General features: G+C 45.4%; 1 pseudogene; it reads left to right on the forward strand.

Moving 5' to 3' along the window:
* Window positions 1–288: 288 nt before the first annotated feature.
* Window positions 289–8,243, forward strand: part of LOC102851119 — a 105,457-nt pseudogene continuing 97,502 nt past the window's right edge.

The raw sequence follows: 8,243 nt of genomic DNA on the forward strand, positions 1-8,243 counted from the left end.
TATGCTGGCTGGCAGTCCATTAGCTCTGATAGACATTTCACTTACCTAAGTCAAATATAACAGTCTAGTATTCATTAATATAAGAAGGGGCTGTGGAATCAGAGCTACCATCTGGCTGGGCCGACAGAATAATCTACAACTCATGATTAGGTCTAAGGAGTGGGGTTTCACTTTAATCTTTCTCATTGCTCGAAATTTCCATCTGCGCAGTTCGGCACATCATTTTTCTTCAAGACAAATGTGCTGTTTTTCATGTTCCAAAATTAGATCAGAAGAAAACGATTAATCATGTCACGGCCTGGGAAAGGAAACAAAGCTCCGATATTCTGCTGCTCCCCTCCCCCGGCCTCCTCGGGTCCTGGACCAGGCGAGTTTCTCTTTCTTCCCCGACCTCTGCTTTTCAGCACAACTTTCAGAGACGCCTCGGCCACGCCAGCCTGGAGGGCGGCCGGGTTGAGGGCGCGGGGACCCCGCTGCGGGCGGCCCAGCCTCTCTGCAGGACCCCTACGGGGCACTCCCTGGCCGGGCACCCCTGGGGGGACAACCCCGGCAGGGCACCTCCGGCGGGACACCACCCTGAGGCCGAGCACCCCTGGCCGGGCACCCCCCGGCCGTGTACCCCCCGGAGGCCGCGGAGCCGGGCCCCGGGGCGCTGCCGTGGGCCCCTCCCGCCCTCCCCGGGGCGGTCGCCTCAGCCCTGTCTGTCAGCCGGCTCGCAAGTCATAACAAATCCCTGGCGCGGAGCTGAAGCTGAGCATTTGCCGGAGCGTCAGGGGGATGATGAATGACCCGCAGGCCTTTGAAGTGCTCTGCCAGTTCAGCTGGGTCCGCGGTGCTGACAGAGAAATATACACAACAGCGTAACCAATAATGAGAACATTAAACATTCCTGCGCCGTGACAGGCTGACAGAAAAACCCGGGCTCCCATCAATCACCGCGCAGATAGAAGCCTGACAGCGGGGGCCCTCACCGCGCCCGCCCGCGCGCGTCCCCGCCCCAAGCGCGTCCCCGCGCCGCGCGCCGTGCTCGTCCCCGAGTCACCTCCCCGGCCCGCCCGCGGCAGCTCCCCAAGCGCGCCCCCGCGTCCCCGCGTCCCCGCCCCGTGCCCACCCGCGCTCGCATCACTGCCCCCCCAAGCGCGCCCCCGTATCACCGCTCCGCGCGCCCCCGGCGGCCTTTCCCGAGGCCCTCCTCCCTCGATGGCTCCTCTTTCACCCCCTGCCCTCTCTCTTCCTTCCCCACCTCCTCCTCCACTCTCTCCCTGCCTTGGGGGCCTCTCAGGGGTCAAGCGAGGCTTGGGCCCCTTTGACTTTGTGAGGTCGCCACAAATAAAGAGGCACCAAGTCAGATTGTGACAGAAGTGTGAAGTCTAAGTTTACACTTAGCCTAATCGCAATGGTGATACAGTCACTGTAAGGAGAAACTCATTAGGAATTCTAATTGTCTACATTGTGAAGGTCTTGGGCAAAGTGAGGCCCAGGCCATCCGCCCCAGGGTGACCCTCCACTCCCTTCTGCTGGCGGAAGGTCTCCTGACGTCTCCACGCGTAACTCTGGCAGGCAGCCCTTCTCTTTAAGTGCCAGCCTCTGTGCCTTTTTCTTTTCACTTGGACTTATCTGATGGGATCTGAATTCTACTCAGTCTGAAAGGGGGGAAACAGCATCGCAACACAAAGATCTCCTTTTCTTCCACCTGTATATGTAAGCTGCTTAGATAAACCATATTGGATGGACTCACCTGTTCTGTGCAGAGCCACTGGCAACTTGTTAGCCATTCTCTGGATCCTCTGAGACAATTTAGTTCCTTGCTTGGGTCTCTAGCCGCATCTTGTGACAGTGCCCAATACACACATACATACTGTGTTCATTCCCCAACAGCCAGGGAGGACTTGTGGAGAGAACCTTGAGCGCCTGCCAGCCATGGGGACTTCATAAAATCTAGATGTGTGTGTGTGTGTGTGTGTGTGTGTGTGTGTGTGTGTGTGTGTGTGTGTGTCTAGAAATTTTGCTGGACTTTTATTTCCTCACCCACAGAAGAGATCTAGAAATTTCTAACACAGGTTCTTCCTTTATTCTTCTTGGTCTTTTCTCTCCATTCATGATCTTTGAGGAAAAACTTCTTGGCTTTCCAGGAAGTCATGAAAAATTCCCTGTAGCTCCCCCACCCCCATCCTCTCCCTAAAACATGTTCAGTGGTCATCCAGGGACTGAGGAGACTATAAGGATGCTGGTCAGAACTTGGGGGAAGAAATAGAGGCCAGTGTTTGTGGTCTGAGGAAAGGCTCAATAATGGACTTGACACTTCAAGTATATTTGCATATTGGTTCAGGGTTGCCAATTCAGGCGTGAAGAGCATCAGCTGACGCCCTGTCTGCTCCATGCTCTGGCATGTCTTGTTTCTCCCTTTCTGCTCACTTGGAAAGGGCTTGGAGTCCTAGTACCTTCAGGAACTTTATTCTTTTATTCTGACTTCCAAAGATCTTATCTTTCTCAAATGTTCTGTGACCCTTGGCTTTCATGACCATCTGGCCTATTTAGCTGGAATTTTACGCTACTCATTCTTGCCTCATTGTTCTGGGTCACCCGGGCTAATATGATATCTTGTTCTGTAATGCCCATCCACAGTTCTGTCTAAAAACTCGCTGGACAGTCAGCTATGGGTTGGTTCTGACTCGATGGCACATAACAATATAAATCCACAGTTCCCTGTTCTAAGGAACTGCTCCTACCAGGTCTGCTGAAGAGAAGAATTCAGAAGTCAACTTTTTCCTATAGAACTCCACCTGTTGTCAAAGCTGCTGGGCCAGTTATCGTTGCTGTTGTGCACTGTCGAGTTGGAATCGGCCTGTAGCTGACCCTCCAGTGGATTTTCAGAGGCAGTTAATTGCACAGGAGGAGATTGCCCATCCTTCTTCCCTGGAGCAGCTAGTGGATTTGAACAGGCATGCCTTTGGGCTTGCAGTTCAACTTCTTACCACTAGGCCACCAGAGCTCCCTACGGGATCAGTAGTACACACCTATATCCACAACTAATCATATTATCTCTTACTGAAAATTTGCACTCAGCCACAGTGTTGAGGAGCTGAAAATCATGAAATGATTGAGACTAGGGCAATCCCTTTGAGCCAAAGATGAGAAAGGGGGAAATTGACCTACAAGAAAAGGTAGGAAAGTGGGGAGGTCAGCAAAAGAAGCAGATATGAGATATCAGATAAACTGTGGAGAAGATAACATGACCTCAATTTCTAATTTCCCAGTTCCTATTCCCAATGCCTTGACTGTTCTGTTTCCTGGCCTTAGCTGCCTGCAAGACATCATCTAAAATGATGGACCCAGAAATGGGCTTACAACTCATATCAGGTCTATCAGTGTACTTCCTAGAATTTTATATATTGATCCTGAAAGACTGGTGTCCTTGAATCCTCTTTCATTAAGAATCTTAACACTAGGAACCCAGACTTCCAACACCATGGCTGCCACCAGAGGAAACTTAGCTACAGTAAGTGCAAATGGAGCCAACCAGAGCAACAGGATCCATTGACAATACACTCTGATGAATTCTTTAGGCTCCTGGATCTAGTTAAACCTGAACCTGAAGCCAGCTCAACCATGGCTTTCCCAGTAGGTGAGACAATTGTCCCTCCTTGTTAAAACTAAGCGTTGTTGGGTTTTTGCACATGCAACCAGAGAATCTTGACCAGCTTAGTATTCATACTGGACTCTTTCAGGAGACTGCAGATGTCAGCTTAATGTTGTTGTTATTATGTGCCTTAGAGTCACCTGCGACTATGTCCAACAGCTCTAAACCCTACTCTATCTTGTGCCAACCTTATTGTCTCTAACACCTACCCCTGTTACCCCAGTCACTGAATAAATCAATCTCATCGAGGGTCTTCTTCTCTTGTGCTGTCCCTCCACCCTCCCAAGCATGATGTCCCTCTCTAAGGACTAGGTCCTCCTTGCAACGTGTTCAAAGTATGTCAGACGGAGCTTCAGAATCCTTGCCTCCAAGAAGTAGCCTGGGTTCACCTTCTCCAGAAGAAACTTGTTTGTTATCTTAGCTGTCCATGATGCATATTCAATACTCTTCTCCAGCACCACAGCTCAAAGGCACCAATTCTCCTTCTATCATCCCTAGTCATTGTCCAGTTTTCTGATGCATAACACATAATTGTGAAGACCATAGCCTGGATCAGGTGCACCTTAGTCTCCAGACTGATATCATTGCTCTTCCATACTCTGGAGAGGTCCCTGACAGCAGACTAAGGATTCACTTAAAATTAATAAATTAGGGCTTTTTTATTTATTCATACATTAATAAGAATTGTTTGAAATAAAGAATAATGGGCTCTTTTTTTTTTTCTGATCCTCTCCCCCTGACTCCAACTTCTCTGTGACTTCACCCTGTACTGCATGATACTAGTTGTTCTCAGGCCACGCTCAAGTTACTCATGCTTTTGAGTCCTTTTAGGAACAGCACTTCCCCATCCTTAAAGCACCTACCAGTCACATACAAGAAGGAGACAGGGACTGTGCGAGTGATGGCCCTCCCAGCCTCTGAATTTGCTCTGTGTGTGGTCTGCCACCCCTGGCAGCCTAGCAAGAATGTATGGCTCTATCTGCTTGATTCCCTTATCAACCTCAGACATAGCTATAGTTTTCACTCTTTGGCCCTCTTTTGGTCTCAAAAGCTCTTTGAGAGTCAACAATGAACTTCAAGATATTTAAATTCATTCAAGTCTTGCTTGGTCTAACAAGGTTTCTTGACAAAGATGAGAAAGATCAAGTGTAGCAAAAGTTAAAGTAAAAATTGACTGAAGGGGTTACTTGATAAAGATTTAGGAAGAGCCAGTATTGCATGGTATTATTGCTTAAAAATAAAACCCATGTTAGTCTAAAACATCCCACCATCATTCTTCAAAGTGATGGAAAAGATAATCACCATTTTATATGGAAAGGAGACCCCAGATAAAGAAAGCACTACTTAAGGAGCAAAATAAAGTAGAAGGTCTTGCACTTCCCGATCTCAAAACACAGCTTCTGTAATCAAAACAGCTTAGTACCAGTACAATGACAGGTACACAGACCAGTGAAATAGAATTGAGAACCCAGAAATAAAGCCATCCACTTATGGACAATTGATCTTTGTCAGAGAGATGAAATCCATTAAAATGGGAAAAGATAGCCTCTTTAACAAATGATACTAGCAAAACAAGCTATCTATTTGCAGAAGAAAAGGAAACAAGATATAATACATACCTCACACCATATACAAAAACTTACATAAGATGGATCAAGGACCTATGTATAAAAATGAAAACAACAAAGTTAATCCAAGAAAAAATTGGGACAAACTTAGGAACTCTAATCTACGGCATAAACAGACTATATGATACAAATGAAAATGTGGGCTCAACAGAAAATGGACAAACTAGACGATTGGCAATACTTGGCAATGCTATCTCTGACAACGATTTATCTCTAAACTTTACTGAAAATTCCAACACCTCAACAAGAAAAAGGCAAACAGCTTAATTAAAAAATGGGCAGAGGACATGAAAAGAGTCTTCACCAGAGAAGATGTTCACCAACAAACACATGAAGAAATGCTCCAGCTCATTAGCTGTTCTCATGGCTACCAAGTTCGTTCCAACTCACAGCAATTCTCCATCAGGCTGCAAATGGCAGTGGGAAGAGACTGCCTTTCTCCCACAGAGCCACTGGTGGGTTTGAACCACCGGAGAGGTAGTTAGCAGTACATCTCACTACAGACTTCACCACCAGAGCTCCCTTATTAACTATTGTTGATGTTATGAACTATCAAGTCAAAGCCGACTCATAGCTAATCCTTCAGGTTTTCAGGTTTCACAAGCAGTAAATTGCACTGGAGGAGATTGTTCACCTTTCTCCTTGGAGCAGCTGGGGGATTCAAACCACATGCCTTTGAGTTGGCAGTGTAACTCCTTACCACTAAGCCACTAGAGTTCTTTTATTAACTATTAGAGAGATGCAAATCAAAATGACAAATGATGTATCATCTTATCCAGCAAAAATACCAAAGTTCAACTGGACAGGAAACAACAAATTCTGGCAAGGTTGTGGAGAGATTGGAACTCTCTTACACTGCTGGTGGGAATATAAAATGGTGCAACCACTGTGGAAACAGTTCCCACTTCTTTAGAAAGTTAGGAGCAGAAATGCTATTTTTATCCAGCAATCCTACTACTCAGTATATAGCCAAAAGATATAAGGGCTGCAACACAAACTGATATATGCAAAGGTGTGATACATGCACAACCTTGTTTGTTGCAGCACTGTTTACAATGACAGAGTTAGAAACAACACGATGTTCATCAACAGATGAATGAATAAAGAAACTATGGTACACTCATAAAAGAAGTACTATGCAACACTAAACAACAATGAAGAATTCACTAAACACTGCATAATATGGATGCATAGAAAGGACAATATACTGAGTGAAACAACCTAGTCACAAAAAGGCAAATATTGCATGAAACTATTGTTACAAAGAGCAAAGTAAAGGTTTACACTCATACAGAATCATTCTTGGATTATTACCAGAGGTGGGAAAGGAGGAAAGAAGGAAGTAAAAATTAATAAACAGAAAAATAGGCACATATTAAGATGGGTGAAAGGCAAGGCAATATCCAATAGGGGAGTAATACCAGCACAACATCACTGGAAAAGGTAAGACACAGAGAATTATAGAGGCATTAATGGAAATCAGAGTTACAGGGGGGAAATGTGATTACATTATGGGTATTAGAGTTAATGTCATAGAAAACGTGTATGAAAGGTTGAATGAAAATTTAATTTGCTTTGTAAACCTCCGCTCAAATAACAATTTTAAAAAAATAAAAAAGAAGAGGAAGAAGAATACTGAGAAACTAAAACACAAGCAGCCTGGAAATCAGATCATCTGAGGAACTAGGAAGGCCTCAGAGGAGAAACCTGCAAAGGTCCATCTCGAGTGACTGGAGGGTTGGCACAGTTTGCCGTCTGTGCAATGGTTGTGAATGCCCTGGGTACAGGCCTGGAGCACAGATGGTATTCAAGAGTGTCAGCTTCCTCTCTCCTGTCCCGTCCTCTCTCACCAGAGGCAGTAACAGAGCCCATGAGGGGATCTTGTGGGGAAGTAGATTTTTATCACAAAGACCTTTCCGTACATTCCTGCTGTGCAGCAATGGATTGGCCCTTTAAGGTGATGACCTCCATGTCACTGCAGGTATTCAAGCAGAAACAAGAGTATTATCTCCCAGTGATGGCATGGAAAACATTCCTAAATTGAATATTAGGACTTTTTCCCACTTCTATAACATTTTCAGCCTCATTTGCTCTCTCTGTGAAGTGTATGTGATAGTCTCTGTCTGCCATTTGATCCCCTGTCTTCCTAAAGTTGTGGGTGTAGCAGGTGGATTTTTCAAAGATACAGCCTATTGTATTTTCAGTGATGTTTTTAAAAATACCATCTGTAGTATATGTTCCTCTTTTAGTATAACCTTGTGTCTCCCCATCATGAAACAGAATTTTAAGTTCCCTCTTGTTGAATCTGGGCTAGCCTGTGACAGCTCCCGTGAATAGAATGTGGCAGAAGTGATACCATATTACTTCCAAAGACAGATTAGGCAAAAGCCATTCAGCTCCCACCAGCTCTCCTGGGACACATATTCTTGAAATCCAACTGCCAAGCATGAGGAAGCCCAAACTAACCCATCCAGGGAGTTTCCATGGAGAAGCCTGTAAGGTCCCAGCTGATGTCAGATACCAAACATGCAAATAAGGACTCTTGCAGAAGATTCCAGCCCCCATTCCAGCCTTTAAGTAATTGAGTCTTTGAATCTACCCAGCTGAGGTCCCAGAGACAAATCTTTACATCTTATACAAATACCAGGCCCACAAAATCTATGGATATAAGGTAGTTTTGAGCAACCTGTGTCGAACCTAAAAAGTAACTGGAACAGTAGAGGCTGGGAGAGTCTCAGAGAATCCTCTATTATGTATCAACCTCTCCCCTAATGTGGTCTTCTCTCCAGCCAGTTTCTCTCAATTTGAAAGCCAAATCTTACCCCTAGAATATAGTCTTTGCTTCCACTTCTTCTGATCATAGAAATCTCCTCTGGTAAGGGAATAAAAGGTATCCAAATAGGCAACGAGGAGGTAAAATTATCCCTCTATGCTGATGACATGATAGTATACTTAGAAAACCCTAAAGACTCAGC

This window comes from Elephantulus edwardii, unplaced genomic scaffold, assembly GCF_000299155.1.
Source record: "Elephantulus edwardii isolate Elephantulus edwardi_28Jun2011 unplaced genomic scaffold, EleEdw1.0 scaffold00058, whole genome shotgun sequence".
Taxonomy (NCBI): domain Eukaryota; kingdom Metazoa; phylum Chordata; class Mammalia; order Macroscelidea; family Macroscelididae; genus Elephantulus; species Elephantulus edwardii.